General features: G+C 43.6%; 1 long non-coding RNA gene and 1 pseudogene across 2 annotated transcripts in view; one reads left to right on the top strand and one right to left on the bottom strand.

Annotated features, from left to right (window-relative positions):
• Positions 1-355: 355 nt before the first annotated feature.
• On the bottom strand, positions 356-4,751 carry LOC311583957. Its single transcript, XR_014774729.1, has 3 exons — positions 4,040-4,751; positions 1,535-1,630; positions 356-761 (listed from the first exon to the last, which is right to left on the bottom strand). It is a non-coding gene; the product is annotated as an uncharacterized lncRNA (long non-coding RNA).
• A 1,619-nt stretch (positions 4,752-6,370) lies between these two features.
• The window catches only part of LOC311583965 (protein arginine N-methyltransferase 9-like), a 31,571-nt pseudogene continuing 12,295 nt past the window's right edge, over positions 6,371-25,646 (top strand). Inside the window, exons 1-8 of the transcript in view lie at positions 6,371-6,764; positions 9,921-10,069; positions 12,761-12,997; positions 14,256-14,423; positions 17,509-17,611; positions 19,024-19,130; positions 21,402-21,594; positions 22,657-22,840. The product of the transcript in view is annotated as a protein arginine N-methyltransferase 9-like (transcript). The remainder of the gene's footprint in view (positions 6,765-9,920; positions 10,070-12,760; positions 12,998-14,255; positions 14,424-17,508; positions 17,612-19,023; positions 19,131-21,401; positions 21,595-22,656; positions 22,841-25,646) is intronic.

Genomic DNA, 25,646 nt, shown 5'->3' with positions numbered 1-25,646 from the left:
AACCCTGCCATAAGGAAACCAAAACAACAACAATAACAACAAAATGATGATAATGCAGCTCCACTGGTAGAGTACACACAGAACCCTGCCTTTGACTCCCCTGTGCTGGTTAGAAGCCTATGGAGGGACTCAGCACTCGGGAGGTAGATGCAGAGGGACCCGAAGCTCAAGATCACAGTACATTTTAAGTCAGCCAGGAACACATGAGATCCCGTCTCAAAATAAGCAGGCATACTGACACAATGAATTTAGTTATTTATTTATTTTTGTTTTTTCTAGACAGGGTTTCTCTGTGTAGCCTTGGGTGTCTTGGACTCACCAGGCTGGCCCTGAACTCACAGCGATCCACCTGCTTTTGCCTCCTGAGTGCTGGGATTACAGGTGTGTGCCACTTTGCTCTGCTGCCCATGCCTCATGTATTAGTTCATTTTTTATTGCTTTTATAAAACACCATGAGCAAGGGGATTTGGAGAAGAAAGTTTATTTGGGTTTACTGTTTCAGAGGAGTAAAGTCCATGATGATGAGGGACTGGAGAGATGGCTCAGCGGTTGAGAGCACTGGCTGCTCTTCCAGAGGATCTGGGTTCAATAGCCAGCACCCACATGGCAGCTCACACATGTATGTGACTCCAGTTCCAGGGGACATGACATCCTCACACAGACATGCATGCAGTCAAACACCAATGAACATTAAAAAAAAAAAAGTCTGTGGTGATGAAACGGAGGCAGCTGGCAACAGGCATGGTGACTTGCGTAGGAAGCTAAGCAGGAAACAGAGAGAACAATCTTGAATTAACGTAAATTTTAAGCTCTCAGCGCTCACCTCCTGTAGTGTACTCTTGGAGCAAGGCCACACTTCCTAAGCCTCTGCAAACAGCGCCACCAACTGGAGATGCGGCATTTAACTGTCCAGGATTACAGGGGACATCTCATCCAAGCTACTACACCCCAGGAGACAAATAAGAAAATAGACAAACTCTTTATCAGAACAAAGCTGGTTAGCTTCTAGTCCAGTTCTGATGACAGCTCTCTTTCCCATTTGAAACGTCTGTCTGTACATACGTACGTCTGTCCCGCCTTCCCTATCCACATTCCAACGTTGACTTTGAACTTTTCAGTTGGGAGCAGGAGAAATGGCTCAGCAGTTAAAAGGACTGACTGCTCTTCAAGAGGACCTGAGTTCAATTCCTAGCACCCACGTGGTGCCTCATAACCATCTATAATGTATTTCTTTATTTTGGTTTTTTGAGACAGGGTTTCTCTGTGTAGCCTTGGCTGTCCTGGACTCACTTTGTAGACCAGGCTGGCCTCAAACTCACAGCAATCCACCTGCCTCTGCTTCCTGAGTGCTGGGATCAAAGGCGTGTGCCACCACTGCCCCACACAACCATCTACAATGTGATCTGATGCCCTCTTCTGGCATGCAGGTTTACATGCAGGCAGAGCACTGTATACATAATAAATAAATTAATTAATTAATAAATAAATATTTTGTAAAAAAGAACTATTCAGCTGGCTTAATTTCTTTGTTTACCTTGTGTGGTTCATTGAAAAACTGACCAGAATATGGTGAAAGACAACCACATTAATCCAGCCTTAGTGTTAGCAGAGGAGGCTTTTGTTCTAGACCCTAAAAGAGTGAAAAAGAACATACAATCAAAGAGTTCTTAGAAGCAGTGAAAGGCATATATACATAATATGTATATATTATATAAACAATGTTGTGTTATATATGATGATATATAATATGTAATATTGTATTATATACAACAACTAATAATACATATAATATATACATTTTATATTATAATACATACATATGGTATATATTATAACATAATATACATATACACATGCACATATACATACACATTACACATATGGTATGTATATATTGGTGTCACTGGGGATTGAACCTGGGGACTTATGTATACTAAGGAAGCACTCATAATTGAACTTCAAATATGCAGCAGAATAGTACAACTACATTAAAAGTTACCTTGCAGCCAGGTGTGGTGGCGCACGCCTTTAATCCCAGCACAGACAGAGACAGGTGTATCTCAGTGAATTTGAGGCCAGCCTGGTCTACAAAGTGAGTTCTAGGACAGCCAAGGCTACCCAGAGAAAACGTCTAAAACAAAACAAAACAAGACAGAATGGAATAAACGCACAATAGAGTAGTCAAATTTATTTTTTTATTTGGGTTTCTTTTCTTTTTTCTTTTCTTTTGAGACAGGGTTTCTCTGTGTAGCCTTGGTTGTCCTGGAACTTTCTCTGCAGACCAGGCTGGCCTGGATCCCAGAGGCCTGTTTTCCTTCACATCCTGAGCACACCACCATGTTCAGTTCCATTGTGGTTTCTTAGATAACCAGGCATTCATTCTACCTTGTTAGTCCTATTTTGGCAAAAGACCTCAGATAGTACCTGCAAACTGTATTATATAAAGATGCACAAATGATCTGTGGTACACTTATTTTACTTATATCTTACTGTAGTGAGAACTGGTAGCCCATGTTATCTGAGTAATTTAGAAGCAACAGGAAGGCTATCATTTTCCTTTTTGTTGACAGCTTTATTTGAAAGGTGATGAAAAAAAGGACCAAACCTGGCCAGCGGTGGTGGTGCTTGTCTTTAATCCCAGCACTCAGGAGGCAGAGGCAGGCAGATCTCTGTGAGTTTGAGGCAGAGGCAGACAGATTGCTGTGAGTTTGAGGCCAGCCTGGTCTACAAAGTGAGTCCAGAAAAGCCAAGGCTACACAGAGAAACCCTGTCTCGAAAAACCAGTGCCCCCCAAAAGAACCAAACCTGGCTTCTTTAATTTTTTTCTGTCCTTCTGTACTGTCTGCCTACTCTCTTCTCCGTCTCTGTCTCTGTCTCTGTCTCTGTCTCTGTCTCTGTGTCTCTGTCTCTGTCTCTGTCTCTGTCTCTGTCTCTCTCTCTCTCTCTCTCTCTCTCTCTCTCTCTCTCTTTTGTTTTGGATTTTTGTTTGTTTTGTTTTTGAGATAGGGTTTCTCTGTGTAGCCTTGGCTGTCCAAGACTTGCTTTGTAGACCAGGCTGACCTGAAACTCAGAGATCCACTTGCCTCTGCCTCCTGAGTGCTGGGATTAAAGACGTGTACCACCACTGCCCAGCTCCATGTTTCTCTTTTAAAAGATTTAGTTTTGTTACTTTTAGCTATGTGGATGTCTGTTCATGGAGACAGAGCCCCAGATCTCCTGTCTTCTTTAGGGTTTTATTGCTGTGTAGAGACACCATGCCCACGGAAACTCTTACAAGGAAAACATTTAATTGAGGCTGGCATACAGTTTAGTTGATTATCCTCATGGTGGGAAGCGTGGCAGCAGCAGGCAGACATGGTGCTGGAGGAGGGGCTGAGAGTTCTGCATCTGGATTCTCGGACACTGCCACGCTGAGCACAGCTTCAGCATAGGAGACCTCAAAGCCCACAGTGACACACTTCCTCCAACAAGGCCACACCTCCTAGTAGTGCCAAGCATCAAACACATGAGTCAATGGAGCCATTCCTAGTTAAACCAGCACATCCCTAGAGCCAGACTCAGAGGAGTTTGTAAACCATCCGATATGGATTTTGGAAACTGACCTTGTCCACTGAAAGAGGAGTACACTCTCTAAGCCACTGAGCTGTCTCTTTCCAGTCCTGCTCCTCCCACTCTTAGCCAACACTCATGATAAAAAGAAAAAAAAAAGTAACCAGTGTACTTTGTGGGACATATTGAATAAATTCTACGGCTGAGAAAAAGTGGCAGTGGAACATTTCCTGCAGAAAATTAAATTGTTCTTTCCCTGTTTCTGTCATGGAAACGTGTCCTCTCTGAGTATCATTCATGTACTGTAGTTGTTTTAGGTACTTGGATCATGCCATTGGAAGCCAGCAGATACAAAAACAGAATGTAAGAAACCTTGCCCATGGAAGGGGAGAGCATGCCCACAAGACAAGATAGTTTGCAAAGTCAAGCAATTCAGGTAAGCAGAGACTCATGTGCTAATAGAATGACGGATCTTCCCTGTATCACTTACTTGTCTTGTTGTCATGGAAACACCTGACCATAAGCACCTTATGGGAGCAGGGGTTCGTTTCTGCATACGGTTTTAGGGAACATGATCCTTTATAGCCAGGGAGGCAGGGTGGCAAGAACAAGAGGCAGTTGATCTCCATGAATTGCCAAGAAGAAGGGCAAGTGGGGCTAGCCTGTGAAACCCCAAGGCCGGACCTCAGTGGCCCAGTTGCTCTCCGGAAGCTTCGCCATCTTCCCAAACAGCACCACTGGCTAGGGACCAAATGTTCAAACAAACACCGCTCGCTGTCTCAGTTTCTTTTCCGGTTGCCGTGATAAAAGACTCTGCCAAGGGGCTGGAGAGATGGCTCAGTGGTCAAGAGCGCCGCCTGCTCTTCCAGAGGTCCTGGGTTCAGTTTCCAGCAACCACATGGTGGCTCACAACCATCTATAATGTAATCTGATACCCTCTTTGGCAGATAAAAAGCACTCATATGCAATAAATAAAATAAATAAATCTTAAAAAAACAAAACAAAACAAAGACTCTGCCAAAAGCAATGTAAGGGAGAAAGACTGCAGGGAAGCCGGGCGGCAGCAGCATGCAGTAGCTGGTCCTTCCATTGTCCCGGTCAGGAGGCAGGGACTGATGAACACACACTGTGGCTCATTTCCTTTCTCCAGTTACACAGTCCAGGGGCTCAGCTGGAGAACGGCGTTACCCACCGCAGCTGGAGATAACCACCCGCAGACATGACCAAAGGCCAATCAGTCTCCCAGGTGATTCTGGATTGTTAAGTTGAAAATTAACACTGGCAGCATGGCCCCAGATGTCCCTGGGAAGCAGGACTGAGATGCCCCCCCCTCCTCCTCAGCTTCAGTCTGTCACCTCTGGCTTTTCCATCATGCAAATAATTTCATAAATATTTGGTTGAATGTTTACAGGTGTAATAACTTTTTGAAAATTTCAGATAATTTCAAAATGATTCTAGATAATGGTAACAATGAATTGCATTAACTAGGTATAAGTAAAAATGTTTTTATAACTATTTCATTGCATAGTTAGAACAACCTCATGACTTATGACAGGAAGAGAACATTTGGTGTTATGCCCAAAATTTGAGACTCCCCAAACAGACCACCCAAGAGCTGAGCCCAAATGTAGTGGCAAAGAAGTCTTTAATGCAGGTTCAAACCCCGGGCCACCCACCAATGCACTGACACAGCAGATGCAGGGAAGCAGCCTCAACTCTCAGTTGAGAGGGGTTTTTATAGGTTTTAGACACAGAAATGGGTTTTACAGTATATGATTGGATGGCACTTGGGCAGAAAAGCTGCAAGCAGGGAGTTACAAGCCTTGGCATTTCATGGTTGGGTAATAGGTGTAGGGGCAAGTTGGCCTATAGAAAAGATTGGTTGAAGTAGTCACAGGGGCATTAGGAACTTTGGCCTGGCTTCTCCTAATTGGTTGTTGCTATGTGCCAGACCACTTGCTGGTCAGTTTGACCAGCAGAGAGTATATTTGGACTTTCCCAAGGTGAGCTGATTGTGTTGCTAGGGAACATTTTTCTGTCTAAGACTACTTTGTGGTTTTTCTGGAATCTGGATTCAGCCCTTGGCTAGGTTTAACACAAAATGGAGTTTCGTTTTAAAAATGGAGTTTGTCTGATGCTTTCATTTGGGTCTGTCTCAATGTCTTATGGAAGAATTGCTAGATAAAGAGGAAAAGCATGGGCTGGAACAATAAAACCCTTACCCCAAGTCTACTCGTCTTTATGTTCTACTCAGTCCCATTAGGTGTAGAGGCTTTCTCTGTGTTTTTCCATCTTATTAGAGAAATGCTGTATAGTTAAATTCTACATTGCTTAGTTCAGAAAGCACCACATAAGGAGGATATGAATAGCTTGGAAAGCACACAAGCAAAACTAAAGAGCAGGAGAAACACTTGACTAATGTAACAGGGATTAGGAAATTCGGATTCCGCTGTACCCATCCCAGTGACTTGTGCAACCTTGAAGTAGTTCTCAGAGAGATCGCGTTTATGGAGCGTGATCCAAAGTTCCGCCTCATTGGGTCTTGTGAGAATACTTGACGCTAAGAGACTACACCATGGCCAAATTTAATGAGTTTTTTACTTCGTTTTGCACAAGTACGAGTGGTGCGCTGAGATCCAGAGGCCTGGAGCATCGCGCACGCCTGACGCGAGCAGAGTCTTGAGACTCGCAGCGGCACACTGTACAAGGTGGGAAACCTGGCCGGCCAAAGCAACGTGACAGCGGAGCAGAAGGGGCTTACATCCCATGTACTCCTCGGCGTTAGCAGTGCCGGCGCTTTCCCCGAGAGCGCGCGCGCGGCTCGCCGGGTGACGTCATCACAGCGCGCCGCCGCCCGGTGCGCGCGCAGCTCCGTCCGCTGCTGAGAAGGCGGAGCTCCCCACTCTGTGGAGGTGATCTCCTCCAACCTCTGTGTGTTCTCTTGCTTCCTTGGGTCCTGGGCTTGGAGACTCTTTTCCGGACAAGGGCGTCTTCCTCGTGGGCTTCCGAGCGGAGACTCAGCCATGCCGAACTCGAGGCCCAGGTCCCGCCGGGGAGCAGGGGGTGGTGGCGCAGGTGCGGCCGGCCGGGACCGGCTGGTGGCGCGATCCTTGCAGAGCGCTGAGCACTGTTTGGGCGCCCAGGACTTCGGCACTGCTTATGCCCACTACCTCCTAGTGCTCAGCCTGGCGCCAGAGCTCAAAGACGACGTGAAGGTGAGGCCTTCCTTCCCGGTGGCTGCCAAACCCTGCGATCTTGACAGCGACAACAGGGTGGGGTGTGTGTGTGTGTGTGTGTGTGTGTGTGTGTGTGTGTGTGTGTGTGTGTGTGTGTGTGTGTGTGAGAGAGAGAGAGAGAGAGAGAGAGAGAGAGAGAGAGAGAGAGAGAGAGAGAAACAGAGAGACAGAGAGAGAGAGAGACAGAGATAGACTGAGGCTCTCTGCAGCCCCTCTCAATACAGCGATGTTTTAGTAACAAAAGTCAAGAGTTGTCACACACCTCTTTCAAAATTTCTGCCTCACTTAAGATTTCAAAGGCCCCGTAAATGCGAACGAGGCAGGGTAATTCTTTCTCTCCTTCAGTATCTAATTTAAATTAGCCCTGCGCTGGAGGTTTTGCGTTATCGTGTGCAGAAGGTATACTGTCTTCCTTGGTCCGTCCTCTGCCCACTAGATGTCAGTAGCATTAGGCTTTTGTAACTCGTAGAAATGTCAGGACCTGGTCACAGGGTTGCATATCAGGTATTTCATTACAATTGAAACAGTAGTAAAATTATCATTATGAAGTAGCGATGAATATAATTTGTGGTTGGGGTCCCCACAGCATGAAGAACTGTATTAAAGAGTCACAGCATTAGGAAGGTTGAGAACCACTGCTCTAGACTGTACCCTAAGCCGTGCAGTTAGGATAGTATTGCTCAGAACAGGTGGTATGGAGGGGGCTGGAGGGATGGCTCAGTGGTTAAGAGCACTGACTGCTCTTCCAGAGGTCTTGAGTTCAATTCCCAGCAACCACATGGTGGCTCACAACCATCTAGAATGTGATCTGGTCCCCTCTTCTGGCCTGCAGGGGTACAAGCAGGCAGAGCAATGTATATGTAATAAATAAATAAATAAATAAGTAAATCTTTAAAAAAACAAAAACAGGTGGTATGGAACAGCAGGAGAGTGTCATGTGACCCAGCCTGCCGTTCTGGGAGGGATTGAAAAGGTCAACAGGTCCATCTGGTGTGATCTTTTGCAGGTGGCACAGCTATCTCCCGCCCCCCCACCCCCAACGTGGCAGTTGTTTGGCTTGGAGGATAGACCTGGACAACAGCTTGCCTTAGAATGGCCCTGGGTGTGAGGCTCTGAGTTCCAGTCCCAACACAGAAAAAATAATTACGTAAAACTTAGCTGTATGGCCAGAGATGTAGCTCAGTTGGTAGAATTGGGCACGAGGGCTAAACCTAGTGTGGCAAGGATAAGCTGTAATCCCAGCATGTGCGAGGTAGAGGCAGGGGGGCTCAGAAGTTCAGCTACACAATGAGTTTGAGGTTAGCCTGGGTTGTGTGAGCCCTTGTCCTATTTTTTAAAAAACAAACAAACAAACAAACAAACAAACGTAATAACCAGCATTCAGTAGGACTTAGCAACTGGCTTGTTTGTTTGTTTTTCTCCAGACAGGGTTTCACTGTGTAGCCTTGGCTGTCCTAGACTCACTTTGTAGACCAGGCTGGCCTCGAACTCGAAGCGATCCACCTGCCTCTGCCTCCCAAGCGCTGGGATTAAAGGTATGCGTCACCACGCCTGGCTTCTGGTTTCCTTTTATAGGAAACCAAATTCATATTTCTTTGCAAAAGCCTCAAGCTTCTGTTTGCTTTCTTGATATTCTCTCTGCTGCCTACACCCACACTTCAGTCACACTGAGTCACTAAACTTGCGTTTAAAAAAATTTAAATTTAGTACATAGCCAGGCAGTAGTGGCACACAGCTTTAATCCCAGCACTCAGGAGGCAGAGGCAGGCCTCTGAGTTTGAGGCCAACCTGGTCTACAGAGTGAGTTCCAGGACAGCGAGGCTACACAGAGAAACTTTGTTTTGAAAAACCAAAAATAAATCAATAAATTTAATATGTAAGCATATTTGCATGTATATGTATGTGTGTATGTATATGTGTGTGTATATATGTGTGTACATGTGTGTGTATGTATATGTACACACATTCTACATGTGTGCGTGTATCTAAGACCAAAAGAGGGCATTCGATTTCTTCCTTTTTTTTTTTTTTTTTTTTTTTTTTGGTTTTTTGAGACAGAGTTTCTCTGTGTAGCCTTGGCTGTCCTGGACTCACTTTGTAGACCAGGCTGGCCTCGAACTCACAGTGATCCGCCTGCCTCTGCCTCCCAAGTGCTGGGATTAAAGGCGTGCGCCACTACCGCCCGGCTCGATTTCCTGGGACTAGAATTATAGGCAGTTGTAAGCAGCTGAGTGCTGGGAACTGAACCTGGGTCCTCTGCAAGGGCAGCAAGCACTGCTCTTACCTGCTGAGCCATCTCCTCAGCCCCTTAGCGCTTGTATTATTTACTCATTTTTGTTGTTACCGGAGTCGAAACTGAGGGCCTTAGGCATACCAGGAAAGTGCTCAGCTACTGACCAGTGTTCCTAGCTCCCCATTCTACTAACCTATGGAAGAACTGTTGAGCTGTTCGTGTAAGACCTAGGTATCTAGACTATCTACCATGTAAGAAAAGAATCTCCTTCGTTATCCTTATCTTTCTAATAAACTGTTATTCAGTTCCAGGTGTTGAATCTTGTGTGTAAAGTTCGTTGACTTGAAGCTGGAATGTGTGAGCCTGCCTTCTTTCCATAGTTCAGTGTCGTGGCAAACCGTTAGAGGGAAATGAGACGGGCTAGGTTGGCAGTGAGGAGGAAGTTGGTGCATTGTACCAAGTGACTGTAACGGTCAGGTTAAGCCGTAACAGTATGGATTGTCAGGAGGTGTTGATTTAAAGATAGTGCAGTTAGGATATGTTTTTTTTTTTTTGACCAAACTTGGGGGACGAAACACATACATACTCACTCTAGATAGGGACCCCATGACAGACCAAAATATGGATCCCACCAAAGTCCAACTTGGTGAACCAGTGAGTTTTATTGGGGTTACTTACAGGAACAGCAGTGACTTAGAGACAGCTGTATCACCATCACTCACACGTATGAGCCCGTGGGGCTGTCCTTACTCAAACCACCACATTTGGCAAACTGCACATACTAAAAATTAGCAATTTCAGGTCATCGTTCCATTTATAGTTCCATTTGTTGGAATCTTCAGCTAGAGTTATGAATTCTTTCTTGTTTACTAATTTGTAATTTTTTTTTCTTGTTTGTGAAGGAAACTTTTCAGTATACACTTTTCAAGTGGGCTGAAGAGCTTGATGCACTCAGTAGAGTACAAGACTTACTTGGCTGCTATGAGCAGGCCTTGGAGCTGTTTCCTGATGATGAAGTGATTTGCAATAGCATGGGAGAGCATCTCTTCAGGTTTGTAGTGACCTCACTACAATGAGGCTTGTTTTTTTTTTTTTTTACCAGTCCAAGGCGAGTGTAAGTTATGCAGTAACTTACTTTGTTTGGTTTTGAGATGGAGGCTTACCACGAGCTCAGTCTGGTCTTTAACCTGTGGGCTTAGGTGATATTTCAGCTGGAGATTACATCTCTGCCCGACTCTGCCTGTGCATACAGTCCTTTGAATAGGGAAATGTAATATAAGCAACGTGAGTGAGACTCAAAAAGAATATAGGAATGATATGTGAATATGGTATGTAATCTAGCAATTTAAAAATCAGGTTTATTTGGGTACATGTGGGTACATGTGTACGGATACCTGTGTTGTGGGTTCATGTGCCAAGATGTGCCTGTGGATGTCAGAGAGAGTTGGTTTTCTCCTTCCATGAGCTAGGTCTTGGGGATTGAACTGAGGTTTTCAGGCTTAGTGACAAGAACCCTTGCCTACTGAGCCGTCTTGCTGGTCCATGGCAATTTTATAGTATATTATATGAGTCACACCCCTAGCGCTGAGGACATATTCAAGGGAGAGTTTTCCTTACTGGGCTCAGATCCAGTCCTTGTTTGAAAAGGCATAGCTGTGGTTCACAGGATGCCAGAAAGCTGGTGAATCTCTTCTTTGGAAAATGCTAGAATTTTTCCTTTTGGGGTGCCAGAGAAAGCTTAATGGGGAAGTATAAACTTTGGAGCATACTGTTAAGGAGCTCTCCACTAGGCTAGAGTTCTAGAGTAGCTGCCCATCACTGCATGCTCTGGTGCCATGCGCTGGAACACTGTTGCCTTCCATGAACACAGGGCGTGTGATTCTGGAGAAACCCTGCCTATAGTGGCACTAGAAGGCAAAACTTCCCTCCTGCAGTGTCTTCTTAGCAACTGTGGGAAACTGTTAGAAGGCCGTGTAAGTTTTTTGCACAGCAGACAAAATGGGCGAGGTTGGTAGTAAGTCATTAACAGATTGTCTTAGTTTGATTGGAACGCAAAACCAGCAAAAGGAAAGAGAACACTGGCAACGTTGGAGAGAATCCAAGAGCAGTCCTCAAGGTCCTCTCTGACGTCACAGTGCACATTTCCACCTTTACTCTGAGTCATATGTTTATAATCTGGAAAGCTCCTCTGAGGCCTAGTACACGGTGTTTTTATTGGAGGCGGTATACTCAGGTACCACCTCCATATGATGCATACCCAAATTCTAGACTCTAGAATAAAAGTCCTGTCCAGCGCAATCACATTGCTTATACAAACACTGAGGCGCGTGGAAGCACTCATCGTCAGTTAAGGCAGGCAAAACCCTTCCCAGTGTGAGTACCCACATGTCAGCAGGCGTCTCAAGGGATCCCAGTCAGGCTTGCCACGTGAGCTCTTATGCACACCATCACAAGCCATAAGCATTGCCAAGGAATTACAGGAACCACAGCCAAAGGCCAGCATTGCTTTTGAGTTAGAAAGTTTTAAAGTAATGGGGAAAGAGCATTGTTCTGCCAGATTGGCAAGTTGTACTTTCAACTTTAAGGAATTTAATAAATGAATCTCATTTTATATATTCCTTCTAGCTGTTCTCATGCGTTGTTGTTTTCTCTCAAATCATTAATGTTATTAGTAATGAACCACAAAGTGTAAGTGACCACAGAATTTCTCTTAAATGTATCTGGAGTCTATTGGCTGTTGATAATCAACCTAGTAGTTTGTCTCCTACTCCCAAGGGCCCTTACTTGACTCAGGACGGGGCAGAGCCATGGCTCTGGGGAAGGAGTGTGTACAGTGTAGAGTTGTGACAAGGTAAAGGAACTGAGCAGCCATCGTCCTCCTTACACACTTTGGTCTAGCATGGTGAGGCTTGTTTACATTAACACCATGTATTTTCTACTATCATGTGTCCTGGGCAGTTCCAGCATATAAACAAGATATCTCTGCCTTCAGGGTAACAAAGAAATAACATATACTGACCTTAATGTTTTCATTTTAAACTAAAACACGAGCACTTACAATTTAACATCGCACTGCCCTTTTGTTAGATGGTTCATTTGTCGTAACCACGTTCAGAATGAATCGTCTGATTAAGTTTCTTTAGAATGGATGGTGCCTAAAGTGAGAGGGAGAAGAATTCCATTTGTTCTGCTGTATTGACTGTGTGGCCCGTAAATTGCTGGTTTATGACAACAGCTGTGTATGGAACTTGATATTTGTAGAAATTTATGTCTCTGGTCAGGGAGTGGGTAAGTAGGCTGAGCAAAGTCCAGACCAGTTTGGAAGCTGCTGAGTCTGGTGGTGTGTGAGATGCACTCTGGTCGTGGGCAGTGCAGTCAGCCTACGATTAACTCTTAAACCGTGACAGGGAGTTCTTCATCACTTCTGAGAAGCAGCGCTCAGATGACTTGTAGTATTTCTTCTTTGTCTTATTTTTTTAATCTGCTCATATTCAGCTCAGTACAAGTCAATGCCTTGGACGCCTCCACTCCACCTAGGGGTGCCCTAGGACATCTGAGATGCACAGGCAGAAACTCAGAAAAGAAGTCAGGAGCGTGCCGTGCTCATGACCTGCAGAGGAGGTGGACTGCTGTGGGCTTGGGGGCAGCGGTGAGGATGCTCAGGCTGGGTTAGTGCACCAACAGGGGCGCCGCCGCCGTTGGTCACACGGAGGTGAACGTACTCTGTCTCTTCCTCATCTAGAATGGGCTTTCGAGATGAGGCAGCTGGGTATTTTCATAGAGCGGTGAAGCTAAACCCTGATTTCAGTGACGCCAAGGAGAACTTTTATCGCGTTGCAAACTGGTTGGTGGAACGTTGGCACTTCGTCATGCTTAACGACACCAGGAGGAATAGGATTTACAATGCAGCGATCCAGAAGGCGGTGGGCTCGGGGTCCACAAGTGTTTTGGATATTGGCACAGGAACTGGAATACTGAGGTTTGTTGTAATTATTACTTTTATTATATTTACATGAATTAAACAGGTTTGTTAGATACCAAAATTCTGACATTGAGCTGGGCATGGTGGCGCACGCCTTTAATCCCAGCACTCGGGAGGCAGAGGCAGGTGGATCGCTGTGAGTTTGAGGCCAGCCAAGGCTACACAGAGAGACCCTGTCTGGAAAAACAAACAAACAAACAAATTCTAACATTGGTTTGTAAAAATAGTAGTTGTTTCTCATGATATTGTTAGTGTTATTGATAGAACTGTTAATTTTATACTTTTTTTCTATGATTTTACTAATCAAAAGTTCAAACCAAAAAAAAAAAAATTCAAGAAAACTAAGAGCAACTTGGGATTACTGAAATTCTGCATAATAAATTTTAGATTTTGTTTTGTTTTTTTCAAGACAAGGTTTCTCCATATAACCTTGGCTGTCCTGGACTCACTTTGTAGATCAGGCTGCCTTTGAACGAACTCACAGCGATCCACCTGCCTCTGCCTCCCCAGTGCTGGGATTAAAGGTGTGCTCCACCATGCTTGGCAAGTGATTTGTTTTGTTTTGGTTTTGGTTTTTCGAGACAGGGTTTCTCTGTGTAGCCTTGGCTGTCCTGGACTCACTATGTAGACCAGGCTGGCCTTGAACTCACAGAGATCTGCCTGCCTCTGCCTCCTATAGTGCTGACATTAAAGGCGTGCACCACCACGCCTGGCAAATGATTTGTTTTTAAACAAGTATATTAGTTCATTCTTTTTATTTATTGCTATTGTTATTATTATTATTTTGAGACAGAGTTTCTCAGTGTAGTCCTTGGAGCTTGCTGTGTAGACTAGGCTGGCCTGGGTATCACAGAGATATCCTCCTAAGATATGCTTCTGCCTCCCAAGTGGTAGGATTAAAGGCACATAACCACCATACTTGGCCTTATCTTACCTTTTAATTAGATTATTATTATTACTCTGTGTGTGCGTGTACATATATCACCTGCAAGCCTGCTTGCTCACCACAGTATGCGAAGTCAGAAGTTAACTAGTTTTCAGGAATCAGTTTTCTCCTCCCACTGTGGGCTGCAGGGATTGGACTGTGAGCGTCAGACTTGCATAGCAAATGCTTACCCATTGAGCCAACTCGCTAGCCTCAAGCTTTTTTAATGCAGAACAAATGATGGTTATATTAAAGAATGGAAAAATGTTTGAAGCATCATAATTTTATTAAAATTGGAAAAAGATATAATGGATTTTTCTTCTTTTACAGCATGTTTGCTAAAAAAGCTGGTGCACACTCAGTATATGCCTGTGAATTATCCAAGACCATGTATGAACTTGCGTGTGATGTAGTGGCTGCAAACAAGATGGAGACTGGGATAAAGCTCCTACACATGAAGTCACTCGATATAGAAATTCCAAAACACATTCCTGAAAGGTATGTTTATAATTCACCAAAACCATTAATATACCTTTCCAGCTTCTTGTGTTAACAACAGCACTAACAATATCCTTGTTTTGTGGAGATGTGGCTATCACCTAGCTTAAGAAAAATGCAGGTCTTTATAGTCACATGTGCTTTTTAAACAGTAATAAAGAACTCAAGAAAAATTGATAGTAACAAACCGTTCTTTAGCATGTCACTGTGAGATAGGGTTCTCTGTGTAGCCCTGGCTGTTCCAGAGCTCATTCTGTAGACCAGGCTGGCCAGGAACTCAGAGATCCTCTTGCCTCTGCCTCCCAAGTACTGGGTGGGACTAAAGGTATGCGCCAACACACCTGGCTAAACTCAGACGTCTTGTCCATAAAAGTAGACTGACTTCCTGTAGGTCAACAGTGTTAAATAACTGTGCTTACAATGTGAGCCATTCACCCTCAGCAGACATCATGTTTTCATTGGTGTCCTTGATTAAAATGAACATTTGGAAGTGCCAGTTGACAGAGTGCTTTGTCCTGTGTCCTGAAAACAATGAAAGCACCTTTATAGAAGCCATGTTTGTATCTGCAGTCTCACTGTGGGCAGGAGAGCAGTGGGTTCTCAGAACAAGAAGGCATTTAGAAAGTGTCTGCCTATCTTTTCAAGCACTTTCCCCTTTTTAAAATTAAAGATTTATTTATTATGTATACAGTATTCTGCCCAAATGTATGCCTGCACACCAGAAGTAGGCACCAGATCTCATTATAGATGGCTGTGGGCCACCATGTGGTTGCTGGGAATTGAACTCAGGACCTTTGGAAGAGCAGACAATGCTCTTAACCTCTGAGCCATCTCTCCAACCCCACTTTCCCTTTCCTAATGTAATACTTGTATAGCTGCCGATGCCGTCTGTCTTCTGTCTCACTTAAGTGTAGTTCATACGTGAAGAACTTTTTTGGTGTTCTGTTATTATTTGAACTCTGATTTTTAGATCTTCCAGTTTTAATAATGAGTGCATGGTATTTACCCTTCAGTGGTCTTTGTTGGTGAGGAGGTTTATCAGATCCTTATGCAGGTGTGTACTCATTTTATAAAAAAACAAAGTTGCCTTAGTTTACATGTTATAATAACAAAATATTAAAGGTCACAGAATTTAAACTACAGGCACATCATTTTCAGGCAGGCATTCTCCTGGCTGCAGTTGGCTACCTGCTCTTTTTGTCCTCATGTGACTTTGCCTCTGTTGGATTAGGACTTCATGTTGGTGACCTTATTGAACTAACGGCCTCCTAAGAGCTCTGTCTCCAAATACAGTGCTGTTAGGGTTAGGGCTTCAGCATATGATTTGGAGTAGCACGAATTAGAGGTTACTTTTTATTTTTTTGGTTTTTCAAGACAGGGTCTTTCTGTGTAGCCTTGGCTGTCCTGGACTCGCTTTGTAGACCAGGCTGGCCTCGAACTCACAGCAGTCCATCTGCCTCTGCCTCCCGAGTGCTGGGATTAAAGGCGTGCACCACCACGCCCGGCTCAGAGGTTACTTTAATTTGTAATTTTGTACTAGTTTGTACTAGTACTAGTACTAGTACAAATTTGTACTACAAATTTGTAAATTTGTAATAGACTGCTCTTGAAGCAAGCTGAAATAAGTGTTTCTACTTAGACTATTATTCATTCACTTTGACCATAAGCAGATTTCTGGACTAAGTTGTGAGACTAGACAATTTGAAATATTCTAAGGGCGTGTGGCCATAAATGCTGAATGTTTTCTGTGCATAGATATAATTGGGTCAGGGCACTATGGAGGACACGCAAGTCATCCTACCCTTCAGATACTTACAAGTCTGGAGAGGGGCATAAGGAATATTTATGAAATTTTGGTCTATCTTTAGACTACAAAGTGAACGGTGCTGACAGTGAAAGTGAAAAGAATTCAGAGAAGGAGCAAAGGGAGTGTCTTTGAGTTGTCTAGGCAGGATGAATGAATGAAAGCAGTGCTCTGGAGGAGGTGTTTGCAAAGACCTGACAAGTGGTAAGAGAGACGCGGGTACGTGCAGTGTCACAGAAGGTACTAAGAGAACTTTTGAGAGGGAAGGTTCTGGTCAGATTTAAAACTGGCCTGGCAGCGTGGCCAGTGGGTAAAGACATTTGCCAAGCCTGATGACCTGAGTTCAGTCCCTGCAACCACAAGGTAGAGGGAGAGTAGTGTCTGACACTGACATGTGCACTGTGGCACGCCTGTACGCACACAAATAGTGCACACACATATTCATACACAAAACAAACAATTTGTTCTTAAAGACACCTGAAAAGGAAGTTCATGCCGGGTGGTGGCTAGATCCAGGACTACCAGAGAGGCCCTGTCTGGAAAACAATGACCAAAACAACAAAAAGAAATAAGGATCATTGATGGTGGAGAATCTGTGGCTGTATTCCTTCCCTGGTTGGGTTCTGCTTTTTTTTTTTTTTTTTTTTTTTAAAGAAGAAACTTTTAAAAATTAAAAAATGTTATGTACATTGGTGCTCTGCCTGCTTGCATATGTGCATATATGTAAGGGTGTCAGATCCCCTAGAGCTGGAGTTACAGACAGTTGTGAGCTGGTATGTGGGTGCTGGGATATGAGCCCGGGTCCTTTGGAAGAGCAGCCAGTGCTCTAACTACTGAGCCATCTCTCCAGTCCCTGGTTTTTGCTTTTTAATGCAGGGGTTCATGCTTCAAACCCACTATGTAGTCAAAGATGACTTTTAACTTCTGCCTGGTCAGTGTGCTTTCAGGTCCCAGGTTCTGGGTCTAGAGATAGAAACCACCATTCCAGGCTGGGAGAGAAACATTTTATAGAGTGAGAGTTAGATGCTCAGTGTTTAATGTGGGCACGACTTACCCTTAAGGACTTAGGCAGTGAACAGAGCCTGGGAAAGTAACCCTTCTCTGCCCAGAGCAAGGAAAAAGAGTTCATGATCAAGAGAGGCGGGAAAGATACTGAAATGTATTAGAACATTTTAGGTAGAGGTTTTCTATAACATATTTGCCCTTTTGTCTGAGCTTTGACAGTTTGTATAAACAGTATGTCAGTTTACTTACATGTATCCTTAAAACATCATTCTATAGAGTGTCCCTAGTTGTAACAGAAACTGTCGATGCAGGTGTATTTGGAGAAGGAATTGTGGAGAGTTTAATTCATGCGTGGGAGAATTTACTTCTTCAGCCAAAGGTAAGCAGCCTGCAAGCACTTAAACTCGAGCATGTAGTCATTATTCCAAGGGGCTCACTGAGTCCCGAGAGTGTGTGCAAGGTGCAAAAGATAAGAGAAAGCACTTGACAGCAGTGTAACACGATGTGCACTGCACACACCAGTCCAGTTCACAAGGGAAAGCACTTGGCAGCACTGCATGCACCACTACAGGAAGGAGGGACTCTGGATGAGCTTATGTGTGGAAGTGCTGACTAAATTCTTGACTATAGTTGTGGAAGAGGGATGTGCTTTGAATCTCCCAGCAGTCAATGCGTGGAATTTTGGCAAATCTCTAGGAAAAGGGTAGTAATGTTAGTTCAGTGGAGTTTTCAGGTACTCACTGAACTCAGGCTCCTAGACAGCACACTGAGCTCTCCTGTAGCCGTGTGTATATTGTAGTTAATTTACTGTATGTGTTAATGCACTGTGGTAAAATCCAGTGATTACAGAAGATGATATGTATGGGACATAGAAGAGTCGTTTATTTTTCAAGTTGACTTTTTTCCAGTTCTAGAGATGACCTTGGTGCCTTACACATGGCCAGTGCACTACTGCGGAGCTACATTTCATGCCTGGTTTTATTTTCTTTCTGTTTTTAAAGATTTAATTATTTTGGGGGCTGGAGAGATGGCTCAGTGGTTAAGAGCACTGTCTGCTCTTCCAAAGGACCTGAGTTCAATCCCTAGCACACACATGGCAGCTCACAGCTGTCTCTAACTCCAGCTCCAGGGGATCTGATACCTACATACCAATGCACATAAAATAAAACTAAAAAAACAAAACAAAACAAAATAACAACAACAACAAAAAACATTTAATTATCTTTACTTTTGTTTTATGTATTTGAGAGTTTTGCCTGCATGCATGTGTGTGGTTGCCTGTTGGGGATGTGTGTGTGAGACTCACATGTGTGCAGGGCTTGTGGAAGTCGGAAGAAGGCATCTCACCCTGTGGGACTGGAGTTAGAGAGGGTTATGAGCTGCTTGTGGGTGCTGGGAGTCGAACCTGGGTCCTTTGCAAGAGTAGCCAGTCCTCTTAACCTCTGATCCATCTCTTCAGTACTTTCCTTTTTGTTTTGCTTTTTGTTTTTTATTAAATCATATTTTAAATTGAACTAGCTTTATACTCCTTTCTTTTCTTTTTGTGCTTGTATTCTAAACATTAAATTACATTTATATTTATTTGGTTGGTTCGTGTTTTTTGTTTTTCATGACAGGGTTTCTCTGTGTAGCCTTGGTTGTCCTAGACACACACACACACACACACACACACAGACGCACACATACCAGTGAAAATACTTTTTAAAGGAAAAACTTTTTAGCCTGTATATAAACACACTTATGCACATACTTATTTGTACATGTAGTGATGTGACTTTATTATATTTTCAGACCAAAGGAGAAAATGGAAATTGTGGAAAGTATGGGAAAGTTATACCAGCAAGTGCTGTTATATTTGGGATGGCAGTAGAGTGTGCAGAGATACGAAGACATCACAGGTAAGTAAGTGGTTAGAGAGACACTAAGCCAGGCGGTGGTGACACACTGGGTGGGGAGGCGGGGCAGAGGCAGCCAGATCTCTTGCGTTTGAGGCATGGTTTACAGAGCAGGTTCCAGGACAGCCAGGGCTACACAGAAAAACTCTGTCTAGAAAATCCCTCCCACCCCGAGACCCCCAAAATAAGAACACTATTTCACAGCTTAGTGCATGCTTGTAATGCTTAGTCTTATTTATTTTAAGTAGAACTCTAGGATCAAAGCCAGCTTTATTTTCTTTTTTTTGGTTTTTCGAGACAGAGTCTCTCTGTGTAGCCTTGGCTGTCCTGGACTCACTTTGTAGACCAGGCTGGCCTCGAACTCACAGCGATCCGCCTGCCTCTGCCTCCCGAGTGCTGGGATTAAAGGCGTGCGCCACCACGCCCGGCCCCAAAGCCAGCTTTATTTTCATACAACTTGTGTGAGAAGTTGTGCAGAAAAAATTTAAGTTCAGATTGATTTTAATTGAAGTTCAAGTAAGGATTTCCAATGTGGGGCTGGAGAGAGGGCTCGGAGATTAAGAGCACTGGCTGCTCTTCCAAAGGTCCTGAGTGCAATTCCCAGTAACCACATGGTGGCTCATGACCACCTGTAATGAGATGTGATGCCCCTCTTCTGGTGTCCAGAACACTCTGTACATAATAAATAAATTAAAAAAAAAAAAAAAGGATTTCCAATGTGAAGATAAATTTTAGTATTGTTTTTTGTTGTTGTTGTTGTTTGTTTTTCTTTTTGTTTTTTGAGACAGGGTTTCTCTGTGTTAACCTTGGCTCTCCTGGACTTGCTTTGTAGACCAGGCTGGCCTCAAACTTACAGCGATCTGCCTGTCTCTACCTCTGGAGTGCTGGGATTAAAGGCGTGCGCCACCACGCCCAACTTAGTATTGTTTTTCTTGTTAACTTCATTAATGCAGTGATTGGGCAGATGCAATTTTAAATCATTCAGAGAACTCTCCTTCCTGTATAGAGACAACATAAAAATAGTGTTGCAAGTATTGATGAATAAAAGAAAAAAATAAAATGAACTAACCACCGGTAAATACCTACTTCTTGTCTTTGCTGTGAATTGTTCATTTATCTTTTTGTTTCATGTGACCGGGTGATAGTAAAAGTGTTTAGATGCTGGTAGGCGCAGGGTAGGCTCAGGCTACCCGCCAGACACATGGGCCTCAGGTGCCTAGTTGGTGAATGAGACCGCACTGGTTGGCTCTCAGCTCTACGTATATAAATGTCTCTGTGGTATTTTAATTGGTTAAAGAATACCAATAAATACAGTCGTGTGGGACAGGATTCTCTCCAACCCTTGCTGTTGACTGTCCTGTTTTCACCTCACTGCTTTATGATCGCTCACATTCATATTTTACTTGGCTATCCCTGTGGCGAAGCAGCTAGGTGTCTTCTCTGTCTTGTTTGTCTTCTGTTAACTTGCTGGAATCCAAAAGTACATTTTGAATATGAATCATTTGTTGACTACATGTTCTAAATATTTTCCTTGTATATCTTTTTTTTAAAAAGATTTATTTATTTATTAAGTATACCATGTTCTGCCTGCATGCCAGAAGAGGGCACCAGATCTTACTATAGATGGCTGGGAGCCACCATGTGGTTGCTGGGAATTGAACTCAGGACCTTTGGAAGAGCAGGCAGTGAGTGCTCTTAACCTCTGAGCCATCTCTCCAGCCCTCTTTGTGTACTTTTCAAATGTTTATTTCTGCATGTGTGTTTGTGTAAATGTGTGCCATGTGTATGTGGTATCTGTGGAGTCCCTAGGAGGGTGTTGCATCCCCTGTAGCTGGAGTTGTATGTGGTTGTGAGATGGCTGACATGTGTTGGAACAACTGAACTCAAGGCCTCTGCAACAACAGCAAGCATGCTTAACCACAGAGTTGTTAATTTTTTTTTTTTTTTTTTTGAGACAGGGTTTCTTTGGGTAGCCTTGGCTGTACTGTATTTGCTTTAGAGACCAGGCTGGCCCTGAACTCAGAGATCTGCCTGCCTCTGCCTCCCTGAGTGCTGGGATAACAGTCATGTGCCACTGCACCTGGCTCAAACTTGTTAATTTGAATATAGACTTATTTTAATTTTTTTCTTCATGTGATTATGGATATAATTAAGAAATCTATGGCCATGGGATTTTATTTCATCTTTATGTTTATATTTTCTTGAGTATTAGATGATATTTGATAATTTACAAAATCTGTGTTATACCTTACCTTTTCTTTGAACTCTTACTAGGGTGGGTGCTAAGGACATTGCTGGTATCCATTTGCCAACAAATGTGAAATTTCAGAGCCCAGCCTATTCTTTGGTAGATACTGAAGAAACAGTTGAACCATACACCACTGAAAAGATGAGTCGGATTCCTGGAGGATATCTGCCTTTGACAGACTGCTTCCAGATTATAAAAGTTGATTTCAACAGTCTTCAGGTAAAAACAAGAAGTTTAATTTTAACCACCCCATCCCGTCTCTCCCCCCACCCCCCAATACTCACCGGTAAGAGTTTCTCTGTGTATCTTTGAACTCGCTCTGTAGACCAGGCTGGCCTCCAACTCCAAAATCCACCTGCCTCTGCCTCCCGAGTGCTGGGGTTAAAGGTGTGCACCACCATGCCTGGCTTTCTTTTTTAATGTACATGAGGCTCTACTTATGAAGAATGATAAGCAGCAAGTTAGAATTTCTTTGAAAGTATTCTTTTTCCATATCAGGGGAAAGCTCCCTGGGTTTGTTGGGAGTGAATGCTGTCCTGTGTGCTGTTGTGAGCACTCCCTGTGATGGCAGAAGGAAGGTGATGCGTGCGCTCTTAGCGTCAGATGCTTCGCCTTTCACTGGCCTTCTCTTGGCGTGGTCTGTAGCTGTTTTAAGTTCACTTTTTTGTGGATGCCGGGTAGACAAAGTGTTCCAGGAGTAATGGGAGTGCGGCTGTTAAGTACTTTATCACAGCTGGTTTTTATTTTAATAGTTTTCATTTGAAATTTTCCTTAATCCACATACACCGTATAAAAGCTTTTAGTTTAAAAAAATAATGTCTACCTGTTTAACACTTTTAAGGAGTTACAGAACAGACAGAAGACGCCCCAGTGTCACCTTTTAAAACGTTGCCTCCTTCCCCTGCATCTCTTGTTTTAAGTGTGTCATTCCGGGCTTGCTTTTCTTTCTGTAAGCATGCATGTACACATGTGTAGTTTCCAGAATAAAACAACGATGTTGCTTTGCTGCATGCATTTGTCATCTACCACTGTGTCACTGGTGGTTTTTTCTTATCAGTAGCGTGTGGATGTGTCTCCTGTCTGTTTAGTACACATGGTATTCTGTGATTCCCCAGCTGTGCAGGAAAGGACTGTGAGCTGCAGAGAGGAGCTGTGTGACACCGAGCGGGCTGCACAGTCAGTGTATAAAGCCTTCTCATTCTTTTTTATTATTTAAATTGTTTTGGCTCCTTACTAGTTTCCTAACCTCGGTTTTCTCATCCTTTTTACATTTCTTTTCAGGAGTTGAAAAGTCTTGCAACTAGAAAGCCGCAGCCTCTTGCTGTCCCCGCTGTTAAGGAAGGCGTGCGTGATGCCATTGTGGTTTGGTTTGTTCTCCAGCTTGATGACGAGCACAGTCTGTGCACAGGCCCCGCTGAGGAGACGTGCTGGGAGCAGGCTGTTTACCCAGTGCAGGCCCTTGCAGGTGAGCGTTGTCTCCTCAGGAAACATCTGCTCTTCCAGAGGACCAGGCTCAATTCTCTGCACACACTGCAGCTCAGCACCGCTATACCCATAGCCCCAGGGGTCCAATGGCATCTCCTAAAGTGCAAACGTATGCCGACAAAACATCGGTACATTTAAAAATGCATAAATAAATAAATCTCTAAAACATTTAAATCAAACTTCAACACCAAATCAAAGTTAGTTGCTTTTATCAAGTAAATGTTAGTGGCCAAAAAGAAAAAGCAATTACTTTGGAGATGAAGTTTTTAGCAAAAGAGGTATTACTTAAATATTTCAGAATTACAATTTTCTTTGTTCAAAAGTAAATTTAAATAGCGAACGTATAGTTTGGAAGAGAGATTAAAGCCAGCTGTGGTGTTGCGTGCAGCTAAGCACAGCACTGTCAAGGCATCAGGAGGTAGGCTAATCTCTGGGAATTCAAAGACAGCCTGGTTTATATAGCAAAAGCTAGACAGACCAGCCCTACATATTGAGACCCAGTCTCAAAAAATAATAAGAGAGATAAAATCATTCCTCTGGAAAGTGAGAGAGAGGACTTAAAAGTTCCTGGGGGTGAGATTGAGAGTACACATATGATAAAGATGTGGTGTTTGTGTGTATGAATTGTCACAAGTGTACATTAAAGTATTTATTAGAAACAAAAACTGCCTACAGTGTCACATACCTTTAATCCCAGCACTCTGAAAGCAGTTTGGGGGCCAACCAAGGTTACATAGTGAATTAAATTACTCCATGCTTCTCAGTTACAACTCTCATTACTCATTTGATAGTTTCAATTATTAGTTATCAGTAGACAAAAGAAATGCTGCTTTTAAAAAAAAGTAAAAATGATGGGCTAGAGAGATACCTCAGTGGTTAAGAGCACTGGCTGCTCTTCCAAAGATCTTGAATTCAATTCTCAGCAACCACATGGTGGCTCAACCCTCTATACTGGCATCTGATGCCCTCTTCTGGCATCGAGTAAACATGCATACACATAGACACTCATATACATTAAATAAATAAATAAATCTTTTTAAACAATGTAAAAATGAAACACTTCACTTGCTCAGAAGCAATGCTAATCCTCTCACTATTGTTCTAATTTTATTTTATTTTATTTTTTTAAAGTATTTTTTGTTTATTTATTATGTATACTGTGCACATCAGATCACATTACAGATGGTTGTGAGCCACCATGTGGTTGCTGGGAATTGAACTCAGGACCTCTGGAAGAACAGTCAGTGCTCATAACCGCTGAGCCATCTCTCCAGCCCTATTGTTCTAATTTTAGTACAACTCCTTCTGAAGTGAGCACTGCTGCTTTTTTTAAAAAGGGGTTAGAAAAGTATTAAATGCATGAGTACTTAGCCATAGGGACCCTGATGACGCTGTAGAGCCCAGGTCATAAGAACGTGTGTAGCAGGGCTGGAGAGATGGCGCAGTGGGTAGATGCGCTTGCTTGCTGCCACTGTGTGCATTTAAAATGGTCTCCCTGAGAACGCTTCAGAGACATTAAATCAGTATAAGAAAACAAAAATGATGAACAAAGATTTTCAAACGTGGCTTGCTGAGAGCGAAGCTTTTTTCCCTGTGTATCTTCTCATTCCTACAAGACTGTAAGGGTACACTGCATCAGCCTGTTCTCAGGCATGGCCCAGTAAGAGCTCTGAGACCTTACAGCAAGGCCAGCAGAGTCAGTCACAACAGGGCCAGAGCTTCAGGTCAGCGTACAGGCCTCGGCAGATCAGATCAGGGACTACACAGACATCTATTTCCTTTGTGTGTGCCTGTCTTGTGTGATGTGTGAGATGTTTCTTGGAGGAACGTACATCCCGTGGCATGCGTGTGGTCGGGGGACAACTATCCCTTATTTTCTTTACTTGGTTTCTAGGGACTGAGCTCAGTTAGGGTTATGAAGCAAACTTTGTGGCCTCAAGCGATCTGCCTGCCTCAGCTTCCCACTGTTTGGTAGTACAGCCATGTACCACCACACTTAGGTATAGATTGTATTTTTATCTGGTCCTAGAACCAATAGGAATATGACAATTACACACAGGGACTCTGGAGAGGAGCACAGTATAGTCCTTGCTGCAGGGCATACGCTTCCCTGAACCTGTGATGTCCCTAAACAAGCAGGTTTCCATATGCTTAAGGAATATTAGATACTATTGTGTTGTGCTTTTGTTCTTTTGGAAATTACCTTCAGAGAAAAGAGTGTCTGTTTAAGCTACAATGAGGCTTGCTCCCTGAATTTCATCTGCCTTTGCATCTAGACAAAGGCTCTTTTTATCCCCACATCTTCCTTAGTTTGGCAGCATATCTACTGATTGTAATAAAAACAAAGTCAACATGAAGTTTTGTGGTATGTCTGTAATTCCAACACTTGCGGGGTAGAGGAAGGAGAATCAGCAGTGCAGCCCAGTTGCAGCAAGAGACCTCAGCGTTCTGGAGATGCCAGTACCGTGGGAATAACTGCCAAGACCAGCAGCAGCTGTGGAGTGGACCGGGACTCAGCTTAAATTGACTAGGGATCAGTTGTGCCGGCTAGTTTTGTGTCAGCTTGACAGAAGCTAAAGTCATCTGAAAGGAAACTTCTTAATTAGAAACTGCCTCCATAAGATGGGGCTGTGGGCCAGCCCGTAGAGCATTTTCATAATTAGTAATTGATGGGGGAGGGCCCAGCCTACTGTGGGTGGTGCCATCCCTTGGGCTGGTGGTTCTGGGTTCTGCAAGAAAGTAGTTAAGCTGGCTGGTGGTGGTGCACGGTTGGGAGGCAGAGACAG

This window comes from Acomys minous, assembly GCF_964271855.1.
Source record: "Acomys minous genome assembly, contig: SUPER_14_unloc_1, whole genome shotgun sequence".
Lineage (NCBI taxonomy): Eukaryota > Metazoa > Chordata > Mammalia > Rodentia > Muridae > Acomys > Acomys minous.
The sequence above is the reverse complement of the archived record's forward strand: the minus strand, read 5'-3'. Positions and strand labels throughout refer to the sequence as shown.